At 38.5% G+C, this 16,422-nt stretch overlaps 1 protein-coding gene across 6 annotated transcripts in view; it reads left to right on the top strand.

Moving 5' to 3' along the window:
* The window catches only part of PLEKHG1 (pleckstrin homology and RhoGEF domain containing G1), a 123,725-nt gene that overhangs the window by 56,110 nt on the left and 51,193 nt on the right, over positions 1-16,422 (top strand). The window contains exon 1 of one of the 6 annotated variants that reach the window (XM_052672866.1): positions 7,521-7,540. The exons of the other annotated variants lie outside the window; for them this stretch is intronic. The gene's annotated coding sequence lies outside the window, so the exon portion shown is untranslated. Of the gene's footprint in view, positions 1-7,520; positions 7,541-16,422 lie in introns of those variants that run through there. 6 annotated transcript variants of the gene reach the window in all.

Genomic DNA, 16,422 nt, shown 5'->3' with positions numbered 1-16,422 from the left:
TTTCAGACAAGGTGAGGGTGCACATGCAGTTACAACTGAGAAAAAAACCTGCTGTAAGTGGACACTGAGCTGTGTGCCCACCAGCCCATGGGTGCTGTTTTGAGAGAAGGAGCTAGGTATACGTGTTCAGGGAGACAAACTCAAGTGGGGTTTAATGTGGATTTAAAGTAGCTATGGAGCAGATTACTGAGTCCGAACTGGTTCAAATATTAAGAACCTGAATATGTTTTCCTCATAGTCTGTGATATCATCATACTAGCATTGACCTCTCTTGCAGGGATTTTGACTGGTATGTGAAACAGGTAGATAATTTATTATGGTCTATGTAAAAGAGAGATTACTTTAGAAAATAATTTTCATCTTTAAAAGAGATACAATTTCTGTGCCTTTAAAGTAGAGGGGAAAAAAAAAAAGGCAGCAGATGGGAAATGCATTGTGATCGTTCGCTTCATGGATTAATCTCCTGAATGACAAGTAAATATTTGTAGAAGTATGCTAACTGTGTATAATTTGCTTTTCACTATACTTATGAATATACTTAGATCATGTTTGCTGCTAAGGTCAAGATACCTTGTGTGTTTCTCAACCACGTCCACAGGTTTGAGAATGGTCTAGACAGTACGTGTCCAGATACTGTAATCTTGGATAGCTTTTCAGATTGATCTATTTTTAAATTGTCGTGCTTTCCACTATGCTAAATTCTTGCTAACCTTTGATATCACCTGGTGGAGGATGGGAAGGAAACATTCAAAAGAAGAGTCTTAGAAAATCCCTTTTCTCCGCACTGGCTTGAAAGGTAACTTGCCTTGTTAATCTTGTTTGGGTTCAAAAGATGGAAGTAGGGGAAAAAATATAGATTATTTCACATCATTCATGAAAGGCAAACATTAATAGCAAAGTATCAAATATATAGGAGTGTTTCAAATTTGATGCAGCCTGCATAACAGATACCAGGCTCAAAAATGCTTGTGGTCCTTGCTGAGCAACCTTTATTTTATTGTATGATTTATTTCTAATATACTCTACTATTTTTATAATACTTTATTATATTGGGTATTGAATATAAGAGATTTTGCTTTGTATTCGTAGTTTATATACTACATTATATATTTATTAAGATTTTTTCGTCCTTCTTAGACATTGTCTAGTTTCACAGATTGGTGGTATTCCTTCATGCAGGGGCTTACTTTTTGCTAGATTAATTTCAGCCCTTCCATTGTTTCCATTTTAAATCAGCACTAGGTATTTGATTCACTCTTGTAATCTGGAGAGTAGGGATTGTCAGCTATTTTTGCGCAGCTGGAGAAAATCTATTTGTTCATTTCTTAACCTTTTGACACATCTGTTTTTACAACTCTGTCTGTTTTTGCTGGGGAGTTGAAGTACAGAGTAACCACTGCAGAAGGAAACATCTTTTGTTATGATCAGTGTGTAAACTGAGCCTAATGCAACTGGGAGTTAGCATGCATACGGAAAAGATCTTTACATACACATGAAAACCCCCAAATGAAATCCTTCTTTCATGTGTATTTTTTTGCTGAATTTTTATTTGTTGATTAAAAAGTGTTTTTTAAAAGAAGTTTTATTCATGTATACTAGATGTTTGACCATAAAAATTAATTAAATAACAATAAAGGCTTAAACTTTTTGTGACTTTACAATAAAGACTCAACTACGTTAAGACTATTCTTCCTTCTGTTCATTGCTACAAGTCAGGCAAGTCTGAGGAGTAAAGACAACAGATTTTCATGTAAAGATATTAAAATACCCTTACTATCTTAATAAACAAATTCAGAAATTAAAAATATTCATGTAATATTTTTAGAAGTTCATAGAATATTCATAGAGTAATTTTAAAAGTTCTATGTGCTGTTTTCTAATGCTATGCTGTCTTTAACCCTGAGCTCAAGTCCTAAATCACCGGTGTATGTAGTTGGTGAAGAAAGAAGAAATTTATCATTCATATCAAGGTATTATATTCACCAAGTCTTTAGGCTTCAGCAACTTCATGCCAATCCTGCTTCTATTGCACTTGAGAAGCATAAAGTTATAAAGAATGACTTGAGCTTTTTAGTATCTTTCCAGTAAAATGGAGCATTGTAACAGCATGGTGAAACAACAGGTTGAGGTTTTTATCCTTCTCCCTTCTATTGCAGAATAAGCATGTATCATTTGGCAGCAGAATGCATTATCAATATTTGTTGCCTACCAGGTAAATACATGTATGAAGTTGATTTTTTTTTTTCTCCTATCATAAAAAATGAGTGTGTTGCAATGCTGTAAAATGTAAATCTGATTACACATCATAGCTGAGGAGCAGATAAGGTCTATCTGCTGGGGCAAAAGTGTCCAAATTGACATAATCCCATTCCTGGCTGTGGATTTGCTGGTGACTACCTGGCTGTGCTAAAGGAGACCCACTCTTGTGCTAGATCTAGAGCAATAGTTGAAGCTGCAGAATTAATTCTGACCTGCTGTGATGGATTTCGTGAGGCAAAAGTTTGAGCACTGCCTTGTATCTAAATTCGTTTGTTATGTAAATTAGAAAGTCTTGTAGCAACAGAGGAAGGAGAGAGAACAACCTCATACAGTGGAGCTTTCTTTTGTGGTAACAAACTGGATCATAGCCTCTTTAGGTTTCTGTCTAATGAGGGTTATGGATAGTGGTGTTTCTGAAAGTAGATATGAAAAAGTATGGCAGATGGAAGTTGAGGTATACAATATGTTCTTCATGGAAGTAGCTATTTAATTTATTGTTTTGTAGTGTACTGAAGTCAGTATGTTGCAGTTGTTTTCACTAGCTGAATATCTAACTGTTCTTTAAAGGTACCATCCATCATCTTCCCCTTGCCTGAAGTCCTGAGTGCTTTGTATTGACCAGGGACATCAAATTTGGAAACTATAAGCAAAGGGCAGTTCTGAAAATACGGCCCTGAACACCTTGATGAGATGTAGAAGCCTACACAAGAGTACAGTCCAAGTTACAAGGCTAACTGCAGTGCTAAGATATTGTTATGCATAACCTCTGCCTTCACTACGATGCTTTACTCCTATTTCTAAAAATTATATTAAATTATTCCGTGCAGTAAGTGTCAGTTTTCCGTTCAGAAATGCATGTAACCAAGTTGTGATATCAGATAATCTGGAAAAGCACAAATGATAACTTTTTTGTTTTTTGGTTGTTTTTCATTTTTTATTATTTTTCATCTAACCAAATTCATGAAATAGAGGCTTTGTAAGGTTTTACACTCTTGCATCAGCTCATGAGTTATGATGACAGAAAAGAGTAACTCATTCAGACTTCAAGAAACAAACGTGTAAAGGAAATGTGCCAAATCCATTCCATTTTTATGTTGAGTTAGAATAGAATTGCTTTTTCAGGAATCGTTTATTTAATTTTAAACCTTTAGATATAAACAGTAACAGGATATCAAGTGAACTTTTTGATGGCCTAGCACATGATTGATATATTAAATCCCAGAGACAAAGAACAGTTTAGTGAGTAAATAATTACTCTCCTGAGCAATTGATATCTAGTTAGTATGGGAGGCATAACTTATTTAATAATGGTGGGATGGTATTTCCAGTTTATGATTCAGTACAAGAAACGTTTCCTTAAAAATCATATGGGAAAAGTCCATGGCTGAGCACTTTGGAAATCTGAAAACCCCAGTGTGCAGCATGCATATCTGTTTCATTCCACTGTGGCAACTCCAAAGATTTATATTTTCTAAAAATGAATGTACTTCAGATGAGGATGTGGAGTTGCCTAGTGAATTACTTTTATTTAAAATAACACTGTAAATTATCACTTTCCACACCCAGTTGGTAATGCGGGATCTGTGGAGGGGGCAAGAGGGATTATTAAAGATTCCTAACTGCCCCAATATATAGAGAGAGTAATTAGTCTCAATACAGAAGTGCCAGTATCAGTGATACGTTCTTAAACCAACTACGCTAATTTGAGAAGAGGAAACTAAACATAACAAATAAATAAATGCCAATTCTAGGGGAAGATGGTAGGCCCCAGTCTAACACACTCAGGGCATACTCCATAATTGTTTTCCTATTTGCTAATATTGATTATTGAGTACTTTATTTTAAATATGCTTCTTGCTGTCTCTAGATGTGAGAGACAAAGTGCTGACATGGTGAGACTTGAAATTTGAAATAATCCTTTTCAGAGTGTAGAGAAGCTGATAACAAAGAACTCTGGCAAATCCCAATGATATTTGCCTTGCTTCCATCCCTAGATATGTCGTGCTAGCATGTGACTGCTAAGAAAATCAATAAAAATGAAAACCACAACTTGAAATCCTGTAAATTGACAATGATGACAGATTAAGAGGACAGAGTGGATAGGACTTCCGGAGGATGCTTTCATCCTCACATATTCTTGCCTGTGCAGTGTTCTTATAAGACACTTATTAGCAGATGCAAAAATATTAACCATAGATTGTACCAAGCATAAGGAGTTTTCCTGGGTGTTCTCCTAATACAGAAAGACCCTTCTTCCTTACATATGGATAAATTATAAAGAAAACAGGTATAGCAAAATAAGCACACATTTAACGTTGTGATTAAACTAAGCTAGATTTGGACACCCTTGTGGTAAGCAGAATGCCATACTTTTAGGAACAAAGTTTGTGTCAATGCCTTTCCTCAAGTCCTAAAAATGGGTTTATGTTGTTGCACCTTGAAAGGCAAAAGGGAATATTGAAGTTGAAATCCCTTCTTGGTATTTCCAGTGGAACTGTGCTGTTCTTGTTGAGAGGTGCTTTTTTTGCAGCTGTGACTCAGTCATCAAATTCTGCCATTGAGATCTCCTACCAGTGGAGACCCATTGACACCTTCCTTTCCATTTGTTAGCATACATATGAATGTCATGGTTCAGCCGTGAGCCTCTTCCAGTTTTTCTTGTTGCATTTTTTTGAGCTGCAGTCAGTTGTAACAGTTGCCCTACAAAAGGCAGCAATGTGGCCTGAGTGGATTTGACTCTTCTCAGTACATGATATTTAGGCCTTCAGCACTAGAAACCTTTGACATTGTTTTCAAAGAATTCTGCTCTGATTTCATTGGAGGGGAATGTTTCTCCCAGATTGTTTTTATAACCTTCAAAATATTTTGCAATAAATTTATAACTGGCAGGGTGTGTGCATAGTTTGAAAGTTTAAAATATTTCAATTCTTCTGGTTTAAGTTATGAAGAACATGTATTCATTGAAAAAATCAGCAGAGTGGATATTCTAATATCTTTTGGTGTTCTGTAAAGTGATGCTGCTCAGTTGCTACAGGGGCCTGGTTTACTCTCCTCACACTACTTGCCTTGAAGAATATCACCAATCCTATTGCTTACAGGATGTGAGATAAATGCTTTTGATTGCAGAAGCAAGTATATCTGATATCATCTGTAGCTGTTTATAGAAATCATAAAATAAGAAAAATGGCATGGAGGAGAACCACTATACCTTTTCACTGAGTTAGATCAGGCTGCCCAGAGCCCCATCCAATCTGGCCTTGAATGCCTCCAGGCATAGGACACCCAGAGCACCCTCTGAGTGAAGAATATCCCCTTAACATCTATCTAATATCTCCTATCTTTTAATTTAAAACTATTCCTACTTGTTCTATCACTGTCTCCCTGCTGAAAGGTATTAGTAAAGAGTTACGCTTGATCATCTGTTTATGTTCTGTTGCTGATCAAAATTTACAATTCATTTGCCAAAATCTTTGTTAATGCAACATTGTAGTTGCTACATAATTTCTGAATGCCTGTAAAAGTGAGGTGTGTCTTACTAAAATCCTACCTATGTAAGGACTGTATCATGCAGAAGGAGAATAGTAGGAAAATGCCCAGTTACACTTCTTTTAACCTGTGCCTCTTTGTAATAAAATAATGGTAGTCAGCGTTTCCAAAGAGATGGGGATTTGAAAAGTGAGCATGCCAGCTAATAGCTGTGGTAACAGGCTGAACGTAGCAGAATAATAGCCATGCAGTGGCCTCTCAGCCTTTCAACATGCCCCACTTCTCAATAGTGAATGCACAGCTTTGTTCGGCAGCCAGTCACCTCCTCAGCTTGACTGGAAGAGCCTAGAGCTCGGCATCTCCTCTGCCCCAGCTGCCTCACCAGCCCTTTGCTGCTGGGCCTTACAGGAGGTAGTTCATGGAGGATTTACAGCCTAACCTTTTTATTGTGCTCACAGGAGGAAAGCAAATGTTTTATTGTGTGAGGTTTTTTAGAAAATAAACAGGGATTTGGGTGAGAATGGTTCCTAAACAGTAGGCTGGGCCCTGAATTATCTGGTAGGTTCCTATGTGTAAGGGATATGGAGCTGAGAAGCCTGTGATGCTCTCTATAAAAACAAGAGCAACAAAAGGAATTGTTTTCTAGCGTGGCTTGTCAGAAAAGCCTACAGTCCCAACACAGAGCAAACATGTTCTGCCCCTCACCTTCAGTGATTTGAGGTCACGGCATTAGTCTTGTTGGCCCTGTTTCTCAAAGTCTAGGCTATGCACTCTGGGTTTTGAGATTTTGATAAGGAGCCTATCTCCAATATTTGAATAAAGAGTGATTTGCTACTTGTTTCTTGTGGAAAACAAGCAACAGGAATAATGTTGGGAGTGAATGGCCATATGGAAGAAAGATAGAGTATGAAGGAGAAACCTGAGAAGAAAAACTCTGATTTGAGTTCAATTAGAGGGTTTTAGTAGGCATTTGTTTCTCCATTCTGTCTGAGATTTGAATGATGAGAAGACAAACACAAATTGCTCACTGAGCACGGTTGGCTGTTTGGCCCACATGGATGGACTCAGATGCTGGTTAGAATTACTTGCAATCTGGAAGCTAGCCATTGTGGAAGTGTTTGAGTATGCAAGAGAGAGGTGGTACTGACTGTTGCTGTGGAAGTGAGGAAAGCAGAAGGGTGGTGACAGTAATGTGATGTCTTTTCCTGAATGTTTTAAATTTTCCTTACCTTGCTGTTACTTGGCAATTACTTGACAATATATTTTTGAGATTCCATACTTCCTCTCTTATTTGAATTTGTCAGAATATCACGGAATCACAGAATGGCCAGGGTTGGAAGGGACCTAAAGGATCATAGATCTCCAACATTGTAATGACAACAAATTCCATAATAAATCAAATGTTTAATAGAAATCTGAAGACCCTTTTCACTGGGTTTCCTAGTAGGGTGTTACATATATGTAAAGATAAACTAAATGTAGATGTTAGAGAATTCAGTTTAGAAGTCCATGGGCTTATTTATCTGTAGCTGTTAGTAAAGAATCCTTGTGGACTCTCAATATATGTTAATTTTAATTAAAGTCTGACCATCTTTCTTTTTAAATTTAGCATACTATTGTTCTGGTAAGAGGAAAGTGCAGAGAAAATCTTATAACTCTGTGAGTGGGTCGCTGTGAATTTCACACCGAATATTCACAGCAGGCAAATCCAAGCCTCTAATCTGTTTGTTTCTTGCCCTGTAGCTTCTGAAGTGTATGACACTTGGCACTGCTATTCTTGGCTACTGGTGTGCCGGTGAGTGTTGCAGGATTAACACCATCTGTATGTGAGTGCAATGGCTATGCTACTCTGCGCACTGACGCTGCCATGATCCACTATTATCTCAATTTTTTCTTTGCTCCTTGGATACAGAAGTCCTAATGAAAGTATTGCTTCAGTGTTCTTGATGGCTTCTTTTCATGAAAAAGCTAGAAAGCAGCACACACTGCAATATTGCCTTAAAACAGCATTGAAAGCATCAGTTCTTCATCAAAAACATGGCTCTGTTGGAGTGTCTTTCACTGAGATACCTTAAAGTTTAATGACTGTATGGTAGGGGAGGAACAAAACAAGTAAATAACCCGTCAAGATATAAAAACATCATCAGTAGAAGATAAAAATAGAATATTGCGTGTGACTGTGCTGTTACAGGTCTTTGTATATGGCAGCAATGAGAGATCATGAATGATGAGTTAGTTGTTGCCATTTGGCAGTCCTAGTATTCAGGATCTTATTTATGTGAAATACCTTTCTCAGCTATAGAAGCAGTGGATTCAGAGGAACTGTCACACACCAGTACTTTGATCTTGAACACACCTGCTTGCATTCTTCTTATTTATTTATTTTCATTTGAAGTTCTGTGAGATTTCAAATTAGACATTACTATATGCTACAAAAATCTATTGCAGTCATTTTTAAAGTCCTGAGTACTTCTTCTGTCATTGAATACATTCCTATTGAATTGGGGTATTGAAAGAGCTGTTAGCTTACTGTTATAAAACCTACTGTATCTTTAGGAGAGTGGGCAAAAGAAAATGGTTTCTTCAAAAGGCAGAGTCAGCCTGGTGCTGGACCCTGGCCGTTGCTATGTCTTAGTTCCATCCTGGGAAGAATTCAAGGATTTTTCACCTCAAGAAATAAACATGGATACTACTTTCTGTGGCTTTTAGTTTTGTTGAAGAGAGGAAACCCAAAGGAAAGGTTTTCTTTTTCTATAAATGCAAACATCTGTTGGTATGACTTTGGTGTTATTATTTCAGTTCTATTTCAAAATTCCAGTTGCTAAACTTCCTGAGGTGCAGAGGAGGTTCCAGTAAGTGTCTCTGATTCAAAAATAAATGGAATAAGTCCTTCAGTTGGATTTAAAGGAAAAGTTCAAGTATTTAAAGATCCAGAAAAACACTTTTACTTAGAATTAAGGAAACTGTCTTTTCCAGAGAACTGACTTTTACATTTATTTTTTTTCTGCTAGATATTCTATGAGTTAAACTGGAAAAGATGACTTCTATGAAGATTATTTTGTGGGCAAACAAATGTTTGGCTATTACTAGTAAGAACGATCCCTAGATGCAATAATCCCTTTTGCTGCAATTGTGCATTGCTCTGTATGGTAGGCAAAATGAATTTTATATTGCTAGCTAGGACACGCTTAACATTTTTCTTCTTAAAAACATCAAAACGTTTTTGATAAAGCAACCAGCACATTGTACTGTACAGGGAGTGAATAGCCAGTGACTCTAGTGTGCTTGTGCTGCAGAAGGCTCTGAAAGGTGAGCTTCAGCAGCAGCTTCTGCTCAGTTGGCTGAGGTTGAAAATTTCCATTAGCAGCAGCATGCTGGCACAACAGGGCATTTGCTGAGCACAGTAGGCTAATCCAAGAGGAAGCAGAAACCAGGCCTGTTGTACAAGAACCATTATGGTGATGTAGTGTAGGTTGGAAACATATTAGCAGTGTGCCAGCAGCAAGAATGATCCTGTATGGTGTTGAGCAGGAAGAAGAGTCTATATGGACTTCAATTCAGGTCATGGTGTGGAATTCTGAATATCAGAAATCTTAAAAATTCGAACACCAACACACTGAACAATTATTGCTTAATCTTTCATAAATACCAGTATGGGCAGAGAAGAAAGTTTTGATTGCATTATCGCTCATGGTAGAGATAAGAACTGTGTGTTTATTCCCACATAGGCATTCAGATATATATATCTGTATGGAGTTTTCATTTAAAATCCAATTTACTGATTTATTTACATAACTGGGTCATTATTATTATTTTTTTTGCTAAAGAGAAGAGAAGCAAAGCTCCAAAGTTCCCAAAGAGATGGAAAATAATCCTTTTAGATGACCTATAAATGGATCATTGGATCCATATGCTCTATTTATGTTGCAATACCTCAGCAGCATGTGATGGACTGTTCCTTTTGTTAGGTGTCTCTGCAGCACTATGTACAGATTAAATAGCTACTGCAATGCAGAGAGTTATTAATACATTACATTGCACTTTCAGTGAAGATGTCAGTGTGTCCTTAAGCCTGAATGTACCCTGTGGTTGTGTTATGGTGGTTTTTTTTGTGAGTTTATTTTCTGGTTTCTTCTTTTTTTTTGTATTTTTTTTCTCCTCAGTTTTGGCAGAGAGTAATTTATTTCTTCAGTAAATCCTTAACTAATTAGCAATTGTATAATAACATCACTCCTAATTCCCCTAAACTGTGATTATTATTAAAGTTTAGAAAAATCAAGGCTTTGCTGTAAAAAAAAAAAACAAAACAAAACAAACAAACAAACAAAACAGGTCACCTTTTTCAATTTGATGCAGTAATAATGTGGTCTATGGCTCTATGCATACAGAGGGAGGATGGAGGAGACAGGGAAAGGACAGAGGAAGGAACAACTATGTGGAAGGTAATGCAGATAAACAAAAGCCAAATCCAAGGTATATGAAATGTTGGGAAACAAGGAGAAGTGGGGCACAAAACCCTTATTTTTCTGGCATGTCTATGCTATCTTTCACTGATGATTCACAGTAGAAGATTTAAAAAAAAAAAAAAGCTTTGAGTTTTTGGTTTCTTACATATCTTTCTTAGCATGCTTTAAGTGACTAAGGGGGGAAATTTCCTTGGGAAATTATCACATGTGGAGTGAACTTCTGCTGTCTGTTATGTGGGGAAAATAAAGGAGAGCAAGGGCAAATGTAGATGTACAGAGATAAAGGAGCAAAGCAGAACAGAGTAAGGACCTCTGCTCCTCTTCCCTCTCCCTGCTACCTGCAGTAATGCTCGTGGAAGTTCACTCTGAATTTGTACCAGTGGCTCAAGCTAATGCTGCATCGCTGCAGCTTTTGCTTGCACCTGGCTCAATGAAGCAGATGTGGAAAGCTCTGTCACTGGCTGCCTCTTAGTTGGTCCATTGCTGGGCTAGATTCAAGCCTTCTGAATGTGGGGGACTTGTCATTGCTAAATGACAAAGTGTTTTTACTCTGTTTCTAGTATTGCTTGTGTGTAATAGGATAGTAGTTGACAGAAGGAGCAAAACAATGTACCAGCTCCGGTTGATGCCCTACTGGTTTGCCCAAGGATTACATAAAAATCCTCCAACAAGGTGATAAAAGCTCCATAGGTGAAGTGTGTACCAGGTGTGAAGGAAGTAGAGGTCAAGGAATGTGAGTTCTCAGCTGATGACTATTTCTATATGAACATTGATGCACAGAAAATGTACAGTAAATTCGCCACAGTCAGATTATTTCATGGAGTACACAGGCACTGCAGTCTGTATGGGCATAAGCTGAGGATGCTGAAACCAGTGCTGGACTTCCTACGGCTGTTGAATGTGTCCAGAACTTGTAGATATGTGATTGCCCTGTCTGAAATATTGTGTAGGCTGTGCAAGAACTGCACAAGTGTGTGTATGCATTTACATTTTTAAATGTAAATATGCATACATTAGAAAAAACTCCAAAACCATAGGAGAAAATACTTGATTAAGAGAGCTATCCCAAAGACCTCAAATGGCAGTGAAGCAACAGGCTGTAAACTGCTGATCTTTAAGCCTGGGTAAATGGGACTTTCACCCTGGCAGCCTTGAAGTTCAGATCAAAGCATTTCCTAGCTCTCTAAATGGCCTCAAGGCCACCTTCACTTCCTTTCTCTTCACCCAACTTCCTGCTGGAAGGTGCTGAGCAAGGAGTATACTCTTTAGGAAAACTCTAAATGAAGTCAAGGCCATGTCACATACAAGGGGACAAGGAGTGAATTTTACACACGATTTTTAAGATTAGGGTATCTCTTTGTGGGCTTAGTTTGAACAAACAGCTGTGAGAACACACCTGGAAAGTGAGCCAACAGCTAGGACCTGGTTTGATTTCTTTTGCTTTGTAGTTCCAAGTCAGGAAGTGCCATCACTCCCACCATAGACCAGAAGAGTCCCTAGACCAAAAAGGCCATTACTTCCTCACTGTCTGCATTTCTCTAAGAGGAGTAACGAAAGCTATATGTGATCTGGGTTGTCACTGTCCCCACTGTTGTGTACACAGCAACTAAAACCAGCACTCTTTTAAGGTGCCCACAAATAGTTATTCTCTGTCTCTGCAGTTTGTTTCTTGTTGCCCAGCCCATTGATTCGGACAGTGACTTGGACCACAGGACTTGGAGGCAGCCTGTGCTAAAGCAAAGCTTCTCTGGGTTTGCAGAGAGACCTGCAATCTTGGAGTCAGCAAGCAAGATTTTGTGTTAAACCTTCCTTTTGTGTATTTTATCTCTCTTGCTCATATTTCTGTTTCTTTCTTCCCTCTACAAACAGTTATTTTCTTCCTTTTATATCTCTTTTTTCCTTTTCTCTATTTCTTCATTTTTCCTTCAGTTTGTCTTCTCACTGTTTCCATTCAAAATTCTTTTCTATTTTCCCATGCTTCACTGTGATTTAGCACAGAGCATTTGGTGGCTCTGCTTTCTCATTTTCTGCTGAAAGTCTTTCCTCTTCCGCTTTAAAAAGCACTGAAGTTTTGCAAACACACTGCAGAAGCCTGTTCCTGTTTATGTAAATGCAGAATGGGATCCAGAACGATCCCTTTTAATTAGCGTTGCAGGTTCATGGGAGTTTCTAACATAAATACAGAAATTTCACAATACCAGCAGGTTATTTATTTGCTTTGTGCGCTTATCAATGTTGTCAGCAAATTAAGGGGTCAAAGCATAAGAAATGCCATGGAAGCATGGTCTCTCTTCGCTATTTTTACAGCTTTGTGCCTGGAAAAAGGAAAGTTACTGGGTGTTGCTCAGTGAAGTGTGCATGTTAAAGTTACCCACAGCGATGCCCATTGTCCTGTCCCTGAGTCGAATGATGTAATGTTTCATTTAAGGCTCTCAGCAATGCTGAAGAGTCTCGGTGCACTGGGAAAAAGGCAGTGAAAAAGTTGTGAATCAGGTTTCTCCCCAGCCTTTGTGTTTAGGGTTTTGATAGATAAAAGCTGACTCATGCAATATTTCTGGCGAAGGAGCTGTATGGACTAGCAGGAGCTTCTCATTTTACCTGAGTGCCCAAGTGATGTAATTCGGGAACAGCTGAAGGCAGAGCGTGCATTTTCTCCCTGCTGCACAGGTAGGTCGTGGTTTGTTCTGAGAGGATCTGAGAAATAGAGGACTTGTTCGTTCTCTATGCAGGGAGCCAGAGACATTCCTCAGTGGTGAGATACTGTCGCAGAGGATTTTCCCTTGCAATAATGTTCTTGGGCATTAGCAGGCTCGGTTCTGACAGAGGCTGTTCTGCTTTAAGCGTTCTGTGGTGGGGAGGGCGGTTGGGCAGACAGAGATACATCAGTTGATGGCTGTTTTTTCCTTGTTGTAAGATCGCTAATAAATGGCATTTCTGTTGCTCAAAGTTCAGTTAAAATACTTGGCAACATATCATTCATGGTAGTTAATGCTGAATTCATAGTATCAAGAGATACAATCCCACAAATATTGTAGCTGTCTAATGTGGCTTTGTTCACAGAAGTTATTAGTTTTAGAGAAAACATGTTCATATTTAGAAGTTCATATTTAGGAACTAATAATGTGCAAACCTTCACTTGGGTAGCGTTCAAAGCAGAGGATGTGGGGATGTTGGGATTATTGCAGTGAATAGATTTTAAACTTTCTCGGTCAGGCAGCTGTATGACGTTAACGTTTCTAAATCTCAGTGCTGTGTCTGAACTTAATACTAAATGTAGAAATTGCTATAAAAAGTCTTGCTTTATCGTATCTACAATATAAATGCTTTCTTGGAGAAATGCAGATATTTCAAAGAAAATGCAGGAAAAGATTCTTGTAGTCTCATCACTTTTATTTAGCTGACCTTCCAGAGGATGTGAAGCTGCAATTTTGGGTAATGTTGACTTTGCAGATAATATCATTGGTGCTCTTTTTCATGCCAGAATAAAAGCAGCAACTATACTAATTATGAATATAAATTGACTTGTGAGTTATTATCCTTGCTCTGTTTCTTAAAATGCCATACACAGTTAACAACTCAAAGGAATAAACACCTATATTTAAATGGGGCTTGTATTCAAATATGAAGTTGACTTAGACTGTTTTATCCCTTACCATATGCTAATGTCCTCAAGTAGCCAAGGTTGCAGAGATAACAGAAAGCCATTAATCATTACTATGAATGTAGTTAGAGGCAGGAGATATATATTACAAAAAAGCAAGTGATAAAAGAAGTTTATGCACTTCAGTGAGAAGCTGGTCATGATTATGTGCTGAAAACAGATATAGTAAGAGAGTTTCTTTGCATGCCACTTCGGCGTTGAAGCACTACTGCCGTTGCCTGTTGAAACATGGTGTTTCTTGTTCTTGTACCACCAAAGGATGTGTGCAAGTTGTGGCTCTTGCTTGGAAGCAGTCTGAAGTTGTATCCTGCCAGCATGCACTGTGTGTGTGCGTGTGTCTGTCAATGGGGTGCAGGGGGCAGAGGGGGAGGGGAGGATTGTGGGGCTGGGGGAGGGCTAGCTGGGTTCATGCAGAGGCTCAAACAAGAAACGACCTTGTTTGGGGAGCGTTTTGCTTTGTGAGTATGGACAAATATGCAATTATCCTCCTTTCAGTGCTGAACTAACAAGTCATCACTGTTATTCCTTAATTAAAGTATGCAAATTTTAGATTTTTTTTCCCTCCAGACTGAGTTAATACCGTTATTCACAATTCACAAAAGTTCCCAGTGTTAGTTTGGCTCATCTTTGAAAGGGTCCAGTAAACAAAAGAATGCCGAACGAAAATGTAGTGACCCGGCCAGATGTGGGTCAGGGAGCACAAGCTCCAAGCCGGTCCCTGGTGGGAGAGCTGCTGTACCCCTGGCTGTGCATGCTGCTGGCAGCTGGGTGCCTCTAGTTGCTGCTGAAGCTGTGACATCAGTGGCAGTGGAGGCATGGGGATTGTGCAGCCTTATATATCTGAGCAATGAGTTTGCTTTTTATAAAACGATTTTGTTTCCAAGATGAATTTGTAAGAAGTTGCAGTGTTCTCTAAGGATCAGTCAGCAAAGGGCAGCCTTCTTAGCTGTGGCGAGACTAATTTTGGGGAGGTTGTTTCCCCTCCCATGACCCCCCTCCCCAAACAAACAAATAAACAAACAAAAAAGATGACTTTTTTTTTTTTCTTTTTCCAGCCAGAAGTTGCAGAATTCAGTCTATTTGCAGAAGAGTGAAGTTACTTTACTTTAAAATTGTATCAGGGCTGTGAAAAGCTAAACACAAACCCTGGCAAAAAGCAGGAAGGATGGGCATGGGACTGCATCAACAAAGGGAATTTGGTTTCTGTGCTTTCTGATGAAATTGTGCCTGGAGAAATCATCTAAAATATCCATGCCTGATTCAAGCAACCATGCTGCCTAGCCTCAGAGGGGCTTCTGAAGATAAACCTTGAAAGATGTTCAGAATTTTTGTTGTTTGGAAGGACTGTGGCTTTGTAACAGGTAGCTCAGATAGAAATTCATGGCTGGACAGAGCCAGGACTTATCTGTCAGCGCTGGTTGACGTTAGCAACCAGACGTTAGCAGGTTGCGCAGTGTTACAGGGCTTGGAAGCTGGGGACAGGAATCTGCTTCCTGGTTGAAAGTCATGCCAAATGAACTTTGAAGGTGGTGGGCAGGATGAAGTCCTGGGGACAAAGCAGACCAATATTTTCAATTACCAAAGAGTTTGCTTGCAGCAATCGATAGACAAAGATACAGGAATAATGGTGTGTATGAAAATGGAGGAACTTAAGTCAAATGTGTTGTATGCAATTAATTAGCCACATCCAGCAGGAGCCTAAGGTCTGTGGGAGTGCAGGTGTTGGAACAAGCACAGTTCAACTACTACAACTAATCCTTGTTGTTGTTACTTTTAATAAGCAATGACATTGCCATTAAACACAGAAGTAAGGTTTTGTTTGTTTTCTTTAAGGTGCGTTAAAATCTCCCCATGTTTCTGGATACATGTCTTGTGAAAAGCTACTTTTATTCTGGCTTCGATTTCATTGACCTGGACTGTGTTTTGTTTGGATTTTGTATTAATGAGCCTCAGAGTATTTGCGGAGCAAATATTACATATTAATCCCTTCAGGTTATCTGTGAGGCAGACAGCCTATCAGAGAAACAGGAAGAAAAAGGGAGCGTGGAGCAATGGAATGTAACAGGAACCCTTTGTTTTCCCACCAAATGTGGCTAATCAGGTGTTTCTTTGTCATGTAATTTTAGTAAAATCTTCTGGAGTAAGTTACCGGAAGGGTATCCCTGTTATCTTATTTATCCTGTGCATTTTTCATCGGAGTTTACATCTGCACAATAATGTTGTGTTTTCTAACTGAACTTGAAAAATGATCTGAAGCTGATAGCAAAAATATATTCTTATCAAAAATGCATACTTTCTTATCACAATCAGTAGGAAGGCAAACACCTTTGTCCATATCCATTTAGAAACAAGAGAACTTCACTGCGTGCTTCAGTTTTAAATATTTTTCCAGATTTCTTGCTTTATATTTTATTTTGGAGCTTTTTTTAAATTAGAAAATATGATTCTGTGCTGTGTTGATTATGTGGTGCTGCAAATATGCCAGAACCTGACATAAAGAATGGCTGCAGATTTTCACCCTTGGAAGGCAAAACCAGAGGGACCAAAATA

Source organism: Tympanuchus pallidicinctus, unplaced genomic scaffold (assembly GCF_026119805.1).
Source record: "Tympanuchus pallidicinctus isolate F22 unplaced genomic scaffold, pur_lepc_1.0 scaffold1, whole genome shotgun sequence".
Taxonomy (NCBI): Eukaryota; Metazoa; Chordata; class Aves; order Galliformes; family Phasianidae; genus Tympanuchus; species Tympanuchus pallidicinctus.
This window is presented reverse-complemented; position numbering and strand designations above follow the sequence as displayed.